The sequence below is a fragment of the Triticum urartu genome, chromosome 3, assembly GCF_003073215.2.
Source record: "Triticum urartu cultivar G1812 chromosome 3, Tu2.1, whole genome shotgun sequence".
Classification (NCBI taxonomy): Eukaryota; Viridiplantae; Streptophyta; class Magnoliopsida; order Poales; family Poaceae; genus Triticum; species Triticum urartu.
The window spans coordinates 129,361,069-129,379,406 of NC_053024.1; positions in this window are offsets into that span (position 1 = coordinate 129,361,069).

The following is an 18,338-nucleotide window of genomic DNA, read 5'->3' on the forward strand; positions in this document are numbered from 1 at the left end:
ATGCCTTCATGTCCGTATTTTATTTTTTATCGACGCCTCTACCTCTAAACATGAGGACATATTTATTGTTATCGGCTTTTCGCTTGAGGACAAGCGAGGTCTAAGCTTGGGGGAGTTGATACGTCCATTTTGCATCATGCTTTTATATCAATATTTATCGCATTATGGACTGTTATTTCACTTTATGTCACAATACTTATGGCTATTCTCTCTTATTTTACAAGGTTTACACCAGGAGGGAGAATGCCGGCAGCTGGAATTCTGGTCTGGAAAAGGAGCAAATATTAGAGACCTATTCGGTACAACTCCAAAAGTCCTGAAACTCCACGGAACGTCTTAAAAGAAATAAAGAAAAATCCACGCCAAAGATGAAGGCCAGGGGGCCCACACCCTGCTCACGAGGGTGGGGGTGCCCCCCCTAGGGCGTGCCCCCCTACCTCGTGGGCCCCCTGGTGGCTCTCCGACGCCCATCTTCTCCTATATGAAGTCTTTCGATGAGAAAAAAATAGGAAGGAACTTTTCGGGACGAGACTCCACCGCCACGAGGCGGAACCTTGGCGGATCAAATCTAGAGCTCCGGCAGAGCTATTCTGCCGGGGAAACTTCCCTCCGGGAGGGGGAAATCATCACCATCATCATCACCAACGCTCCTCTCATCGGGATAGGGCAATCTCCATCAACATCTTGACCAGCACCATCTCATCTCCAAACCCTAGTTCATCTCTTGTATCCAATTCTTGTCTCAAAGTCCGGGATTGGTGCTAGTAGGTTGCTAGTAGTGTTGATTACTCCTTGTAGTTGATGCTAGTTGGTTTATTTGGTGGAAGATCATATGTTCAGATCCTATATGCATATTATTACCCCTCTGATTATGAAAATTAATATGCTTTGTGAGTAATTACGTTTGTTCCTGAGGACAAGGGAGAAGTCTTGCTATTAGTAGTCATGTGAATTTGGTATTCGTTTGATGTTTTGATAAGATGTATGTTGTCTAGCCTCTAGTGGTGTTATGTGAACGTCGACTACATAACACTTCACCATTATGGGCCTAGAGGAAGGCATTGGGAAGTAATAAATAGATGATGGGTTGCTAGAGTGACAGAAGCATAAACCCTAGTTTATGCGTTGCTTCGTAAGGGGCTGATTTGGATCCATATGTTTCATGCTATGGTTAGGTTTACCTTAATACTTTTGTTGTAGTTGCGGATGCTTGCAATAGAGGTTAATCATAAGTGGGATGCTTGTTCAAGTAAGAACAACACCCAAGCACCGGTCCACCCACATATCAAATTATCAAAGTATCGAACATGAATCATATGAACGTGATGAAAACTAGCTTGACGATATTCCCATGTGTCCTCGGGAGCGCTTTTCCTTATATAAGAGTTTGTTTCGGCTTTTCCTTTGCTACAAAAAGGATTGGGCCACCTTGCTGCACTTTATTTACTTTCATTACTTGTGTCTCGTTACAATTTACCTTATCACAAAACTATCTGTTACCACTTATTTCAGTACTTGCAGAGAATACCTTGCTGAAAACCGCTTATCATTTCCTTCTTCTCCTCGTTGGGTTCGACACTCTTAGTTATCGAAAGGACTACGATAGATCCCCTATACTTATGGGTCAGCAATGAAACAATTGATTGGCTTGTCATCGGGGTTGTGCATGATTTAAATATTTTGTGTGATGAAGATAGAGCATAGCCAGACTATATGATTTTGTAGGGATAGCTTTCTTTGGCAATGTTATTTTGAGAAGACAAGATTACTTTGTTAGTATGCTTGAAGTATTATTATTTTTATGTCAATATTAAACTTTTGTCTTCAATCTTTCGGATCTGAATATTCTTGCCACAATAAAGGGAATTACATGGATAAATATGTTAGGTAGCATTCCTCATCAAAAATTCTGTTTTTATCATTTACCTACTCGAGGACGAGCAGGAATTAAGCTTGGGGATGCTGATACGGCTCCAACGTATCTATAATTTTTTATTGTTCCATGCTATTATATTATCTATTTTGGATGTTTATGGGATTTATTATGCAGTTTTATATTATTTTCGGGACTAACCTATTAACCCGGAGCTCAGTGCCAGTTTCTGTTTTTTCCCTTGTTTCAGTGTTTCGCAGAAAAGGAATATCAAATGGAGTCCAAATGGAATTAAATCTTCGGGAGCGTGATTTTTGGAACGAACATGATCCAGGAGACTAGGAGTTGAAGTCAAGGAAGCTTCGAGGTGGCCACAAGGCAGGGAGGCGCGCCTGCCCCCCTGGGCGTGCCCCCACCCTCGTTGGCCCCTCGTGGCTCCCCTGGCCGACTTCTTTCGCCTATATATGTCCATATACCCTAAGAACATCGAGGAGCAGAATAGATCGGGAGTTCCACCGCCAGAAGCCTCCGTAGCCACCGAAAACCAATCTAGACCCGTTCCGGCACCCTGCCGGAGGGGGGATACCTCTCCGATGGCCATCTTCATCATCCCAGCGCTCTCCATGACGAGGAGGGAGTAGTTCTCCCTCGGGGCTGAGGGTATGTACCAGTAGCTATGTGTTTGATCTCTCTATCTCTCTCTCGTGTTGTTGAGGTGATACGATCTTGATGTATCATGAGCTTTGCTATTATAGTTGGATCTTATGATGTTTCTCCACCTCTACTCTCTTGTAATGGATTGAATTTTCCCTTTGAAGTTATCTTATCGGTTTGAGTCTTTAAGGATTTGAGAACACTTGATGTATGTCTTGCATGTGCTTATCTGTGGTGACAATGGGATATCACATGATCCACTTGATGTATGTTTTGGTGATCAACTTGCGAGTTCTGTGACCTCGTGAACTTATGCATAGGGGTTGGCACACGTTTTCGTCTTGACTCTCAGGTAGAAACTTTGGGGTGCTCTTTGAAGTTCGTTGTGTTGGTTGAATAGATGAATCTGAGATTGTGTGATGCATATCGTATAATTATACCCACGGATACTTGAGGTGACATTGGAGTATCATTGTATTGGGTGTGTTGGGGACACAAGAGACTCTTTGTTATTGGGTTGCAAGGTTGTTTGAGAGAGACCCTCTTCATCCTATGCCTCCCACGGATTGATAAACCTTAGGTCATCCACTTGAGGGAAATTTGCTACTGTCCTACAAACCTCTGCACTTGGAGGCCTAACAACGTCTACAAGAAGAAGGTTGTGTAGTAGACATCAGCGGCCAACGCGGCCGGGGCAGAGCTCATCAGGGGACGGCCATGGGAGGTTGCGGGCACGGCATCCAACGACATATAGGGGCACGGATCGAGGCCGGGAGGAGGGGGAATCGAACAAGAGGCTTATCCTGAGCTTGATGGCGGGGTCGGGCAGGTCGGGGATGGACCGCAGCTCGCGGGTCGCCTGTGAGATGGCGGCGGCCAACGCGGAGAAGACCTGTGATGGCGATGACTACGCAACGCCTCGGCTTGATTCGGTCCCCGGGACAGACGAAGTCGACCATGGCGATGCTCTTGGACACCTTCCCTCTCGATGGAGACAACCATGAATGCGGCAACAGCGTCAGCAAAGGTGGTCACCGCATCGAGCCCGAGCTTGAATCGAACCAGAGAGGAGGGGGAACGAAGGGGATCGGGGGGAACTGCGCAAATGGGGTCTAGGGTTTCAGTGGACGTTTTTATGGAGAGAGGGAGACGACGTGGTGGCCATCCACAGCCATGGCGCCCAGATGGCTGCCACGCCTCCCCCTGTTCCTGTAGAGGGACGTAGGGGAAGGTTTTTGGTAGGCTGGGCCGTGTGGCCACTTATGGCCCAGTGGCAAAGTAGTTTTAGGCCTTTTCCCTCTCTCTTGTTTTTATTGTATGCTTTCTGTTTTGCAAAAAGTATGACCACAAGTGCCTCGTGTAAAATATGAAGTGGTGCCACATATTTACTTTACAATATTTAGTGTTGCCAGAAAAAGTTTGGTGAGCATTTGAATTTTGCATAAATGCAAATGGATTTAAAAGGTTATTTTGGGAACTGTTTTAAAATGGTTAGGGGCAACCTACTACTTCAAATAATATTGGTTTCTATATGAAAATTACTTTGTGATTATTAGCATCCTAACCAACATTTTTTTATTGTTTGAAGAAATATTTTATTAGACTTTATGTTAAATTTGAATTTGGTTTTGCTTTTTATCAAGTGGCGGTTTGGCTTAGTTAAACCCGATGACATGGCATCATTAGGGCGAGGTTGCTGTAGCTAACCACTGGGGGTGTTACAAATCTCCTCCACTACAAGGTTCTTATATGGTAGATAACTCAAGGAAGGCGGCAGAAGGTATCTCTCGAATTGAAACATAAGAAAATATCGAGAGCAATGTAAGGAGGTACTATGAGAAGTTACAAGCGGGCAGGCAATCGTTCGATACCTAATCATAAGGTGAAAGGGTTCAGAGCAATGAAAAATAATTATTACATTTGATACTAAAGTAGATCATCTGGAAGGTGTCTCACGAATTACATACGAAGCCAAGCGCAAGGGATAACTTTGAAACAGGAATGTACAGGAGAGTCGGTTTCGATCCTGTGGAACTGTGGGTTATGGGCCCACCATGTGGGTTAAAGGTAGGAAGGGCGTTGTCATCTTGCACGGTCATGATAGCATGGAATGTCAGAGGATAGTCTGTTGGTTATGTTGGCAACAACATCGGTACCAAGGGCGAGGGATGAAGAGAACCATTTTCCTGCTCGTTGAATGGGGCAGACCAATAGGAAAAGTTCTCGTCCATTGGCAGTTACCGGAATGTCATCAACAGTAGAAATAGGGTCTCATTGACAGAGTTGTACACCGAGGTGTTTACATAAGCAGTGAATTATTGCTGCTTAGATCATATAGATCACAAGAAAGGTTAAACAAACCAATGGAAAGGAAAATGTGATCATCATATTAAACGGAACAATGGAAAGGAAAATGTGTTTAAACGTATATTTCAGGGGTATATCCTTCCCAAGGACAAGAAGAGCATGATATCCATGACAGGATTGAAAGTAGAAACCAATTAGGTAATGAGAGAGGAATTTCATGACATTCCCCATACAACAACGTTAGGATAATTGATAAAGAAAATTTAGCATTGTGCTTCAAATGCTCTTTTAGAAAAGCAGGGTACCATAGACATGCTTCGAGATAGCATTGACATGGTCTTCAAGCAAAGGTTAGAGTTTGGATAGACAAAGGATCCATCAAGAACAACTTATAAAATAAGTCTTACGACTTCCTCATGGAAGAATCTCTAAGCTTGCTAAAAAGGAAACTATAACAATAGGTCCTCCGGCCAGGTGTGCTAGGCATGACATCATCTTACCAGGTCATATAGAGACCAATGTTATAACTCTTGGATATATGTTCCAACCATCATAACTGACTGAGATTCAGATCTGATTGGTGTCACGATACCTCAAACTCAGTATGCCTAAGATAAAAAGGTGCGACACGAATTGACGAGAAGACATCATAAGATTCTCGGGAAATGAACTATGGAAGCGAGTTCCGGAACAAGAGTTCATCAGTAAACCAAGGAGAGGATGAGGAGTGACATGTCTCCAACATATCTATAATTTTTTATTGTTCCATGCTATTATATTATCAACCTTGGATGTTTTATATGCATTTATATGCTATTTTATAAGATTTGGGGACTAACCTATTAACCTAGAGCCCAGTGCCAGTTTCTATTTTTTCGTTGTTTTTGAGTATCGCAGAAAAGGAAAACCAAAAGGAGTCCAATTGACCTGAAACTTCACGGAACTTATTTTTGGACCAGAAGAAGGCCAGGAAGTAAAAGAATTGGGCCAGAAGAGTCTCGGGCTGCCCATGAGGGTGGGGGCGCGCCCCCCCCCCCGGGCCCCCCCCCCCGCCCCGTGGACAGCCCGGGGGCCCCCCCCCCCCCGCATTTTTCCCGACTCCAACACCTCTTATATAACCCAAAACTTCCAGAAAGAAATCTAGATCAGGAGTTCTGCCGCCAGAAGCCTCCGTAGCCACCGAAAACCAATCTAGACCCGTTTCGGCACCCTGCCGGAGGGGGGAATCCCTCTCCGGTGGCCATCTTCATCATCCTGGCGCTCTCCATGACGAGGAGGGAGTAGTTCACCCTCAAGGATGAGGGTATGTACCAGTAGCTATGTGTTTGATCTCTCTCTCTCTCTCTCATGTTCTTGAGTTGGCATGATCATGATGTATCGCGAGCTTTGCTATTATAGTTGGATCTTATGATGTTTCTCCCCCTCTACTCTCTTGTGATGAATTGAGTTTTCCCTTTGAAGTTATCTTATTGGATTGAGTCTTTAAGGATTTGAGAACACTTGATGTATGTCTTGCATGTGCGTATCTATGGTGACAATGGGATATCACGTGATCCACTTGATGTATGTTTTGGTGATCAACTTGCGAGTTCCGTGACCTCATGAACTTATGCATAGGGGTTGGCACATGTTTTCGTCTTGACTCTCCGGTAGAAACTTTGGGGCACGCTTTGAAGTTCTTTGTGTTGGTTGAATAGATGAATTTGAGATTGTGTGATGCATATCGTATAATCATACCCACGGATACTTGAGGTGACATTAGGGTTTTGGTTGATTTGTGTCTTAAGGTGTTATTTGAAGGAAATATGCCCTAGAGGCGATAATAAAGTTATTATTTATTTCCTTATTTCATGATAAATGTTTATTATTCATGCTAGAATTGTATTAACCGGAAACATAATATATGTGTGAATACATAGACAAACAGAGTGTCACTAGTATGCCTCTACTTGACTAGCTCGTTGATCAAAGATGGTTAAGTTTCCTAACCATAGACATGTGTTGTCATTTGATTAACGGGATCACATCATTAGGAGAATGATGTGGTTGACTTGACCCATTCCTTTAGCTTAGCACTTGATCGTTTAGTTTGTTGCTATTGCTTTCTTCATGACTTATACATGTTCCTATGACTATGAGATTATGCAACTCCCGTTTACCGGAGGAACACTTTGTGTGCCACCAAACATCACAATGTAACTGGGTGATTACAAAGGTGCTCTGTAGGTGTCTCCGAAGGTACTTGTTGGGTTGGTGTATTCCGAGATTAGGATTTGTCACTCCGATTGTCGGAGAGGTATCTCTGGGCCCACTCGGTAATGCACATCACTATAAGCCTTGCAAGCATTGCAACTAATGAGTTAGTTGCGGGATGATATATTACGAACAAGTAAAGAGACTTGCCGGTAACGAGATTGAACTAGGTATTGAGATACCGACGATCGAATCTCGGGCAAGTAACATACCGATGACAAAGGGAACAACGTATGTTGTTATGCGATCTGACCGATAAAGATCTTCGTAGAATATGTAGGAGACAATATGGGCATCCAGGTCCCACTATTGGTTATTGACTAGAGAGGTGTCGTGGTCATGTCTACATAGTTCTCGAACCTGTAGGGTCCGCACGCTTAACGTTCGTTGACGATATAGTATTATATGAGTTATGTATGTAGGTGACAGAATGTTGCTTGGAGTCCCGGATGAGATCGCGGACATGACGAGGAGCTCCGGAATGGTCCGGAGGTAAAGATTCATATATTGGATGATATGGTTTGGCCAAGGGGTTAGGCCCATGGGGCTATAAGTCGGTGCAAAAGGAGTTTTGCGGAGGCCAGGGGGCCAAACGCCGGAGACCCTGGCGTCTGGCCCTGGGCTAGACGCCGAGGCCCATGGCGTCTGTGCCAGACGCCAAGGATTGTGGCGTTTGGTCCTGGAGTCCGAGTGCGACTCTTGCCTTTCGGGCAAAACCAACTTTGAGGAGGCTTTTGCTCCAAGTTTCGACCCCAGGGCTCAACATATAAATAGAGGGACAGGGCTAGCACCAAAGACAGATCAAGAAACACCAAGCCGTGTGCCGGCAACCCCGTCCCCTCTAGTTTATCCTCCATCATAGTTTTCGTAGTGCTTAGGCGAAGCCCTGCAGAAATTTTTCTTCACCAACACCGTCACCACGCCGTCGTGCTGCCGGAACTCATCTACTACTTCGCCCCTCTTGCTAGATCAAGAAGGCGAGGACGTCACCAAGCCGAACATGTGCAGAACTCAGAGGTGCCGTGCTATCGGTACTTGGATCGGTCAAATCTGAAGACGTACAACTACATCAACTGCATTGATATAACGCTTCCGCGAACGGTCTACAAGGGTATGTAGACAACACTCTCCCCTCTCGTTGCTATGCATCACCTTGATCCTGCGTGTGCGTAGGAATTTTTTTGAAATTACTACGTTCCCCAATAGTGGCATCCGAGCCAGGTTTTATGCGTAGATGTCATATGCATGAGTAGAACACAAGTGAGTTGTGGGCGATATAAGTCATAGAGCCAGGTTTTATGCGTAGATGTCATATGCACGAGTAGAACACAAGTGAGTTGTGGGCGATATAAGTCATACTGCTTACCAGCATGTCATACTTTGGTTCGGCGGTATTGTTGGATGAAGCGGCCCGGACCGACATTACGCGTACGCTTACGCGAGACTGGTTCTACCGACGTGCTTTGCACACAGGTGGCTGGCGGGTGTCAGTTTCTCCAACTTTAGCTGAACCGAGTGTGGCTACGCCCGGTCCTTGCGAAGGTTAAAACAGCACCAACTTGATGAACTATCATCGTGGTTTTGATACATAGGTAAGAACGGTTCTTGCTAAGCCCAGTAGCAGCCACGTAAAAACTTGCAACAACAAAGTAGAGGACGTCTAACTTGGTTTTGCAGGGCATGTTGTGATGTGATATGGTCAAGACATGATGCTAAATTTTATTTTATGAGATGATCATGTTTTGTAACCGAGTTATCGGCAACTGGCAGGAGCCATATGGTTGTCGCTTTATTGTATGAAATGCAATCTCCCTATAATGCTTTACTTTATCACTAAGAGGTAGCGATAGTCGTAAAAGCATAAGATTGGAGAGACGACAATGATGCTACGATGGAGATCAAGGTGTCGCGCCGGTGACGATGGTGATCATGACGGTGCTTCGGAGATGGAGATCACAAGCACAAGATGATGATGGCCATATCATATCACTTATATTGATTACATGTGATGTTTATCTTTTATGCATCTTATCTTGCTTTGATTGACGGTAGCATTATAAGATGATCCTCACTAAATTATCAAAGTATAAGTGTTCTCCCTGAGTATGCACCGTTGCGAAAGTTCTTCATGCTGAGACACCACGTGATGATCGGGTGTGATATTATATTGATTGCATGTGATGTTTATCTTTTATGCATCTTATATTGCTTTGATTGACGATAGCATTATAAGATGATCCCTCACTAAATTATCAAAGTATAAGTGTTCCACGTGATGATCCCTGAGTATGCCGGTGACGATGGTGATCATGATGGTGCTTCGGAGATGGAGATCACAAGCACAAGATGATGATGGCCATGGAGATGGAGATCACAAGCACAAGATGATGATGGCCATATCATATCACTTATATTGATTGCATGTGATGTTTATCTTTTATGCATCTTATATTGCTTTGATTGACGATAGCATTATAAGATGATCCCTCACTAAATTATCAAAGTATAAGTGTTCTCCCTGAGTATGAACCGTTGCGAAAGTTCTTCATGCTGAGACACCACGTGATGATCGGGTGTGATAGGCTCTACGTTCAAATACAACGGGTGCAAAACAGTTGCACACGCGGAATACCCAGGTTAAACTTGACGAGCCTAGCATATAACAGATATGGCCTCAGAACATGGAGACCGAAAGGTCGAGCGTGAATCATATAGTAGATATGATCAACATAGTGATGTTCACCATTGAAACTACTCCATCTCACGTGATGATCGGACATGGTTTAGTTGATATGGATCACGTGATCACTTAGAGGATTAGAGGGATGTCTATCTAAGTGGGAGTTCTTAAGTAATATGATTAATTGAACTTAAATATATCATGTAATTAGTCCTGGTAGTATTAGCATATCTATGTCGTAGATCAATAGCTCGCGTTTAGCTCCCCTATTTTATTTTTAATATGTTCCTAGAGAAAAACTATGCTGAAAAATGTTAGTAGCAATGATGCGGATTGGATCCGTGATCTGAGGATTATCCTCATTGCTGCACAGAAGAATTATGTCATTGATGCACCACTAGGTGACAGACCTATTCCAGGAGCAGATGGAGACGTTATGAACGTTTGGCTAGCTCAATATGATGACTACTTGGTAGTTTAGTGCACCATACTTAACAGCTAAGAATCGGGACTTCAAAGACATTTTGAGCGCCCTGGAGCATATAAGATGTTCCAAGAGTTGAAATTGGTATTTCATACTCATGCCTGTGTCGAGAGGTATGAGACCTCTGACAGTACTTTGCCTACAAGATGGAGGATAATAGCTCAACCAGTGAGCATGTGCTCAGATTGTCTGAGTACTACAATTGCTTGAATCAAGTGGGAATTAATCTTCCAAATAAGATAGTGTAACATCCCAAATTTCCAATTTGGAATGTTATACACTAGATCATCAATGCATAACATATTTTATTGCTTTTGGGCCTGATCCAGAAATTCTACGCAACTCAAGGACCAACAGAGAGAGTTGGAGATTTCGTTATTTTCATATTTGATTTTTCTCAAATTTTGAAAATAGGATCATTTGATTTTATTTATTTTTATCTTCAATTATTTCTATTATAAAATAAGTGAGAGGGAATAAAATGACTTTCCCAAAATAAAGGAAATATTTAGGATTTAATAATAAAATCAAATAAGATTTTATTTTGGAGTTTTTCGTGGTTTTATTTGAATTTAGGAAAAAATGCACGTTTTCAAAAACTGCATTTAGGGCCGAGAAAATATTCATCATGTTCTAAATATTTTATTTAGACGGTGAAAATTTGTTTGGCATTTTTAGATCTTTATTTATTTTTTAGAATTTTTTTTCTTAGTTCGGTGAAATTATTTTAAAAAAACCCGCGCACCCGAATGGGCCGAAGGCCCAGCCGCCGCCGCCTCCCACAAGCCGGATCGGGACCGAAGTCCCCATCGCCGCCACCGCCGTGTCCGGGAGGGACTCGCCTCCCGAGGCCGCCCCCTTCCCCAAGTTGCCCCCTCCCCTTTTTATAGCCGCCGCCGCTGCCCTCTCCTCACCCCGCCCCGCACCGCAGCCCACCCCGCCACCTTGCGCCCCGTCGCCTCGCCGCCGCAGCCGCCGTCCGGAGCCTTGCCAGAGCCCGAGCAGAGGTAGCCGCCCGCCGCCCCGGTTTTTTGAGAAAAAACCGATTCGTTTTTTTAGAAAACCCTAGTTTTCGTTTTTTTAAATAGATCGGTTTTATCGGTTTATTTATTTAGTTAGCGAGCGTTCGCTCGTTCGTTCGTTTTAATGAACACGTTCTTCATTTAGTTCCAGATAACAAACGTTCGTTCGTTAATCTGTTCATCGTTTTTCTTTTTCTTAGATTTTCCGCGATTATTTCTGATCGCGATTTTTGATCCGATTTTCGTTCTAGTATAACTTTTCGCTCATTTATCGGAATCAGGCGATTCAAGCGCCTGGAGTTTCGCCTCGAAACCCTCTTTTCGTTTAACCAACTCAAACAAGTTTTTGCCTCTGTAAAATTTTGACCTAGATCCAGATTAGTAATCGAAGCTTGTTTCTTTTACCGTTTGACTTTTGTTGCTTCGTTCGATTTGATTCTTTTTGCAAACCGGAGTTCTTAAGTTGAACTATCTGGTTAGATATCTTATTTGAGTTTTACATGTGCATTAGATGAGTACTTATTTTATTCTTGTTTGTTTGCGATAGAGTATCCGGAGTGCGCCACTTGCTACTTCGAATCCCTAGGTTTCACAGAACATCAGCAAGGCAAGTAACACTTTGATCATACCTCCTACTACCCAGTTTTTATTGCATTAGATCAATCCTCAAACATTGCATGATTAGGATCTAATTAAATTGTGGGTTTGGGGAAGTAGATGAGGTAGTACCTATTACCTGTTTTATTATCAAACCCTGGGAGTTACTTCTACGTTTGCTTATATTGCTATGCTATGCTAGCAGACGTGGATTGGGTGAGTGTATCCATGACAGATGTGAGATTGTTAAATTAATGGTTTATCTAAGGTGGCAACTTAAACACACATCTGGGTGGATTGAGGCACCTGGGTATTCCAGCGATTGCCTGTTTTTACTTATGGACCGCCACCCAGGCTCAAAGGGATCATGAGATTATTCATACTAGAAACTTCCGTGTGTAGCCACAAGCTACTATGGGCTCTAGCATAGTTGACTAAGTTGTGTGAACTCTTACAGTGGTAGACTAGCAGATGTAGGGGATGTAGGTTGGTACGGTCTACCCGATCATAAGGTGCTAGTGCTTCTGGAAGACTATGTCTCGGTCATCCGTTTCTCAAACACCATGTAGTGCGAGAATCCCAATGGAGGAGATCGAGTCTTGTGGGGAAAAGTGCGCAAACATCTGCAGAGTGTATAAACTAATCATGGTTAGTTGTGTCCCCGGTTATGGACATCTTGAGTATCTAGTACTTAGATTATCATGTGAATCTCATCATGGTACTCTAATTAATTTTGTTGGGTTTTAATGATGATGCTTAATTGGGATTGAGAGGGTGTCTACACTCTCAATGTTTAATAACTACCAAGATAGTTAAATAAAATTTATTCCTTTGCAGTAGGAAAAAATTTGCTTTACGCAAAACTGTAACCATAGAGCTTTCCACCAGCCAAATATTCATGTAGTATAGTCTATTTCTTTCATTGCTCTCTATGTGTTATTTTGCTAGCACATTCCATGTGCTGACCCGTTTCGGGCTGCAACGTTCATGTTGCAGACTTTTCAGACGATGAGTAAGGTGCCTTAGGTCGTGGTTCTATACTCAGTGATGCCGTTGGAGTTGATGGACTCACTTATCTTCCAAGCCTTCCGCTGTTATCGTTATTAGATGGCCTTAAGCCATATTTATTGTAATAAGTTCTCTTTTGAGACACTCGTTGTAATAAGTGTGTGATTTCTACTCTGTTATAAATCCTTCAGGTACTGTGCAGTGTCAGCATTACTAATCCAGGGATGACACTGGAGCATAGAGATCGGACCATTTGAGGTCTGGTCGCTACAAGATGGTATCAGAGCACACGCTGACTGTAGGACACGACCACTAAGCTAAAGCCCTAGATCACTACTCACTCTTCCCATTCTGACTCCTCATATTTTCTACTCTTTTAGGATGGCGGATGCAAGGAACAAGTTTACACAACCGGATGAAGATACACCCTTTGGACGTCACTTGAAGGAAGTCACTAGATACCTGAACATCGGAGTACCAAGCTTCACCGGAACCTACAACGCCACTTTACCTGAAGAGGAGCGTTGGATGATTCAAGTTCAAGTTTCGGGAAGGAAGTTCATGCCAATCACTGAGCCCATAGAGTTTTCTTTGATGCACCAACCTGGAGTCTAGGAAAGAGTATTGCAGCTCACATCGCCATGGGACGTATTGGAGAAGTTTACCACAAGGATCTCAAGGATACTATCTACCAGATTTGTGGGCGCCGAGATGAGCACTGGGAGATGATCAGCACCAAGAAGGATAGATCAATCGTAGCTTTTATCCAGGATTTAAACCGGCACATTCGATGTCAGGAGAACCAGATGTGCGCAGACATGATAGATCTGAAGAATGCAAGGACAAGAATGATGGAGCTGGAGGAAGAACTCAAGGCTACACATGAAGATTATGAAGAGGAAATCAAAGTACTAGTGGATAAGAATGCCGACCTAACAATGAAGATCGGAATATTTATGGGAGACCCTACACCAGTAGAAGAAGACGAAGAACCCAAGGAGATATGCCCGGAAGACTACATCATCATCGACGACACCGACTCGGATCCAGATGATAGCGATGATGACTATGTTGATGAAGCTGGAGCAGATATCATGGAGTCTGCAACCGAAGAATATTTCTAGTAGATCACCCCAACAGTAGTAGTAGCCCACCATGTAAATATAGTAGTCCGAGCACTTTTGCGATAGTTAGACTGATTGTATGCCCTTGTTTGATTGAATGAAGTGAATTGTTTGCTTTTGCCTCATGTGCATATGGGTAGTGTTTTCTCTTTAGACCCCTCTCTATTCTAAATCTCATCTTTTCTAAACCCATCAGATGCCTCCGAGATGTGACCCCGGATTTACCTTCCCACCGGAGCTCACTCAGTTGATCCAGCAGCATAATACGTTGATGCAGTTGCTAGTCCAGAATCAGAATCAGGGGAACAACAACAACAACCCACCACCACCACCACATGTTGATCACTTAGCCCGTTTTCTTAGGCTGAATCCACCGGTGTTCTCCAGTAGCACCGAGCCTATAGTAGCAGATGATTGGCTCCGTAAGACAGCAAGGGAGTTGACCACGGTAGGATGCACAGATGCGGAAAAGGTGAAGTTTGCCGCACATCAGCTTGAAGGACCCGCAGCATCATGTTGGGAGAATTTCACAGCCACTTTCCCTATCGACACTGTCACATGGGACCAGTTCCAGCAGGCTTTCCGTACTGCCCATGTTTTAGCAGGAGCTATGGCCATGAAGAAGCATGAGTTTCGCAACTTGCGCCAAGGAGGACGGACAGTTGGACAGTATGTGGATGACTTTAGTAAGCTAGCACGTTATGCCCCAGATGACGTTGCTACAGATGCAGCTAAGCAGGAGAAGTTTCTGGATGGATTGAATGATGAGTTGAGAATGCAGTTGATGGTAGCAACCTTCAACAACTACCAGGAGTTGGTAGATCATGCTCTTATGATTGAAGGGAAGCAGCAGTAAATTGAGAACTGCAAGAGAAAGTATGGACAAGGGAAGTAAAATTCTGGAGCTCAGCAGAAGCCGCGTTTTACCCCTAGGCCGGGAGGACCTTTTCAGCATACCCATGGAGGAGGAAGCTCGCACAATCATAATGGCCCCAAGAATGGTAATGGGAATGGAGGAAGCAACGGCCAGAACCGTACCAACCCATCAACCCCAGCCAAGAGAGACCTGAGCCAAGTCACTTGCTTTAAGTGCTAGAAGACCGTACATTATGCCAATGAATGTCCTGAATCCCAGAATGGACATGGAAATGGCAATGGAAGCTCTAGGAAGAAGCCGAACCCTTTCAATAGGGGACAGGTGAAACACGTAAACGTGGAGGAGGTTGAAGCCCAGCCCGATGCAGTAATAGGTAAGTTTTTGGTTAGGTCATTTACTGCACTCGTTCTTTTTGATACTGGTGCATCGCATTCATACATCTCAAGGGGATTTGTGGATAAGTATAAACTGCCAACCCAAGCCCTTAGGTCACCCATGTTAGTAACCTCACCTGGAGCAGAGTATATGGCTAGTCTATGGTGTCATCGGTTACCATTAAGGATTGGTAACTATGTATTTCCCTCGGACCTCATAGTATTGGAATCTCAAGGATTGGATGTGATATTAGGCATGGATTGGTTATCGAAGTATGAAGGGAACATCGAATGCGCCAGTAAGTCAATTTTGCTTACAACGCCAGAAGGAAGAAGGATCAAGTATGTATCCCGGCATGAGCCAAAGAGGACTCAAGTAAATTCGTTAACAGGAGTTGTGCAGGAGGAAGTACCAGTAGTGAAGGATTTCCCTGACATATTTCCAGACGAGTTGCCAGGCATGCCACCGGATAGAGATATTGAGTTTTTGATTGAGCTTTTGCCAGGCGCAGGGCCAATATCTAAGATACCATACAGGATGCCCGCAAAGGATTTGGAAGAGATTAAGAAGCAGATTAAGGAGTTATTGGATAAAGTCTATATTCGCCCAAGTTCTTCACCTTGGGGATCGCTAGTACTTCTAGTGGAGAAAAAGGATGGATCGTTAAGAATGGTTGTTGATTATCGAGGATTGAATGAAGTAACCATCAAGAACAAATACCCACTACCGATGATCAATGATCTATTTGATCGATTGCAAGGAGCTAAGGTATTTTCCAAGATCGATCTGCGATCAGGATACCATCAGTTGTAGATTCGAGAACAGGATATACCTAAGACGGCTTTTACCACCAGGTATGGGCTGTACGAGTATACCGTTATGTCATTTGGGATGACTAACGCACCTGCATATTTTATGAACATTATGAACAAAGTATTTATGGAGTTTTTGGATAAGTTTGTCGTAGTGTTCATTGATGATATTCTAGTTTACTCGAAGAATGAAGGGGAGCATAAGGAGCATTTGCGTTTGGTACTTGAGAAGCTCAGAGAACATCAATTATATGCCAAGTTTAGCAAATGTGAATTTTGGTTAAAGGAAGTTGGATTCCTCGGACACGTTATATCCGGAGAAGGTATAGCAGTAGATCCCACCAAAGTTGACACTGTGACAAATTGGGAAGCACCAACAATAGTTGGAGAGATCCGGAGTTTTCTTGGACTCGCAGGATACTACCGGAGATTCATTGAAAATTTCTCGAAGATTGCGAAGCCTATGACGGAGTTGTTGAAGAAGGATACCATGTTCAAATGGACTGATGAATGTGAGGCCAGTTTCCAGGAGTTGAAGAAACATTTGGTTACCTCGCCAGTGTTGATTCTGCCAGATCAGCGCAAAGATTACGAGGTGTATTGTGACGCTTCACGTCGAGGACTTGGAGCAGTGCTTATGCAGGAGGGAAGAATTGTTTCATATGCCTCACGACAGCTTAAGCCTCATGAGTTGAATTATGCCACGCATGATTTAGAGTTAGCAGCCGTAGTGCACGCATTGAAGACTTGGAGACATTTTCTCATTGGAAACCATTGTGAAGTATACACGGATCACAAGAGTTTGAAGTATATTTTCACGCAGAAGGAGTTGAATCTCAGGCAAAGGAGATGGTTGGAACTCATCAAGGATTATGATATGAGATTGCATTATCATCCCGGAAAGGCTAACGTAATAGCTGATGCATTGAGCCGTAAAAGCCACGAAAATACCCTAATGACGGGAGATTTACCAAGGGAGTTAGCCGAAAATCTTCGTGAGCTATGTTTGGAGATAGTTCCGAGAGGCTATGTAGCAGCATTGGAGATTCAGTGTACTTTGATGGATAAGATCAGAGAAGCTCAAAGGACTGATAAGGAGATTGCTTCTATTAAGGAGAAAATGAGCAAAGGAAAAGCTAAAGGATTTCGTGAGGATGAGCACGATACCTTGTGGTTTGAGGACCGTGTTTATGTGCCTAATGAACCGGAGATCAGGAAGTTGATTCTACAAGAGGCCCATGATTCACCATATTCGATTCACCCAGGAAATACCAAGATGTATCTGGATTTGAAAGATACTTTCTGGTGGACCGGAATGAAGACGGATATTGCGGAGTATGTAGAAGTTTGTGATGTATGTCAAAGAGCAAAGGCAGAGCATCAGAAGCCAGCAGGATTGCTACAGCCATTGCCAATACCCGAATGGAAGTGGGATAAGCTAGGCATGGATTTTATCACGGGATAACCCAGAACTCGTTCAGGCTATGACTCGATTTGGGTAGTAGTCGATCGTTTGACAAAGGTAGCTCATTTCATCCCATTCAAGACTACTTACAGCAGTGCCAAATTGGCTAAGATATACATGACCAGGATCGTATGTCTGCATGGAGTTCCAAGGAGCATTGTATCAGAAAGAGGGACCCAGTTTACCTCAAAGTTCTGGAATCAGTTGCACGAAACTTTGGGTACCAGGCTAGAGTTTAGTACAGCTTTCCATCCGCAGACAGATGGACAGACCGAGAGAGTCAATCAGATTTTGGAGGATATGTTGAGAGCTTGTGCGCTAGATTATGGATCTAGTTGGGACAACAATTTGCCGTACGCAGAGTTCTCTTACAACAACAGTTATCATCCAGTTTGAAGATGGCCCCTTTCGAAGCCTTATATGGAAGGAGGTGCAGAACCCCATTGTCGTGGGATGAAGTTGGAGACCGCCAGTTGTTTGGACCGGATCTGATTAAGGAGTCTGAAAAGAAGGTGAAATTGATTCGTGATAGGCTCAAGGTAGCCTAGTCCAGGCAGAAGAGCTACGCAGATTCTAAATGCAAGGAGACAGTTTACGAAGTTGGAGACCAAGTTTATCTTCGAGTATCTCCACTTCGTGGGGTTAAGCGCTTTGGAATTAAGGGAAAGTTAGTGCCACATTTTGTAGCACCATACAAGGTTTTGGAGCGTATGGGAGAAGTAGCCTACAAGTTGGAATTGCCCAAAGGATTGTCAGGAGTTCACGACGTGTTCCACGTTTCCCAGTTGAAGAAGTGCCACGCAGAGA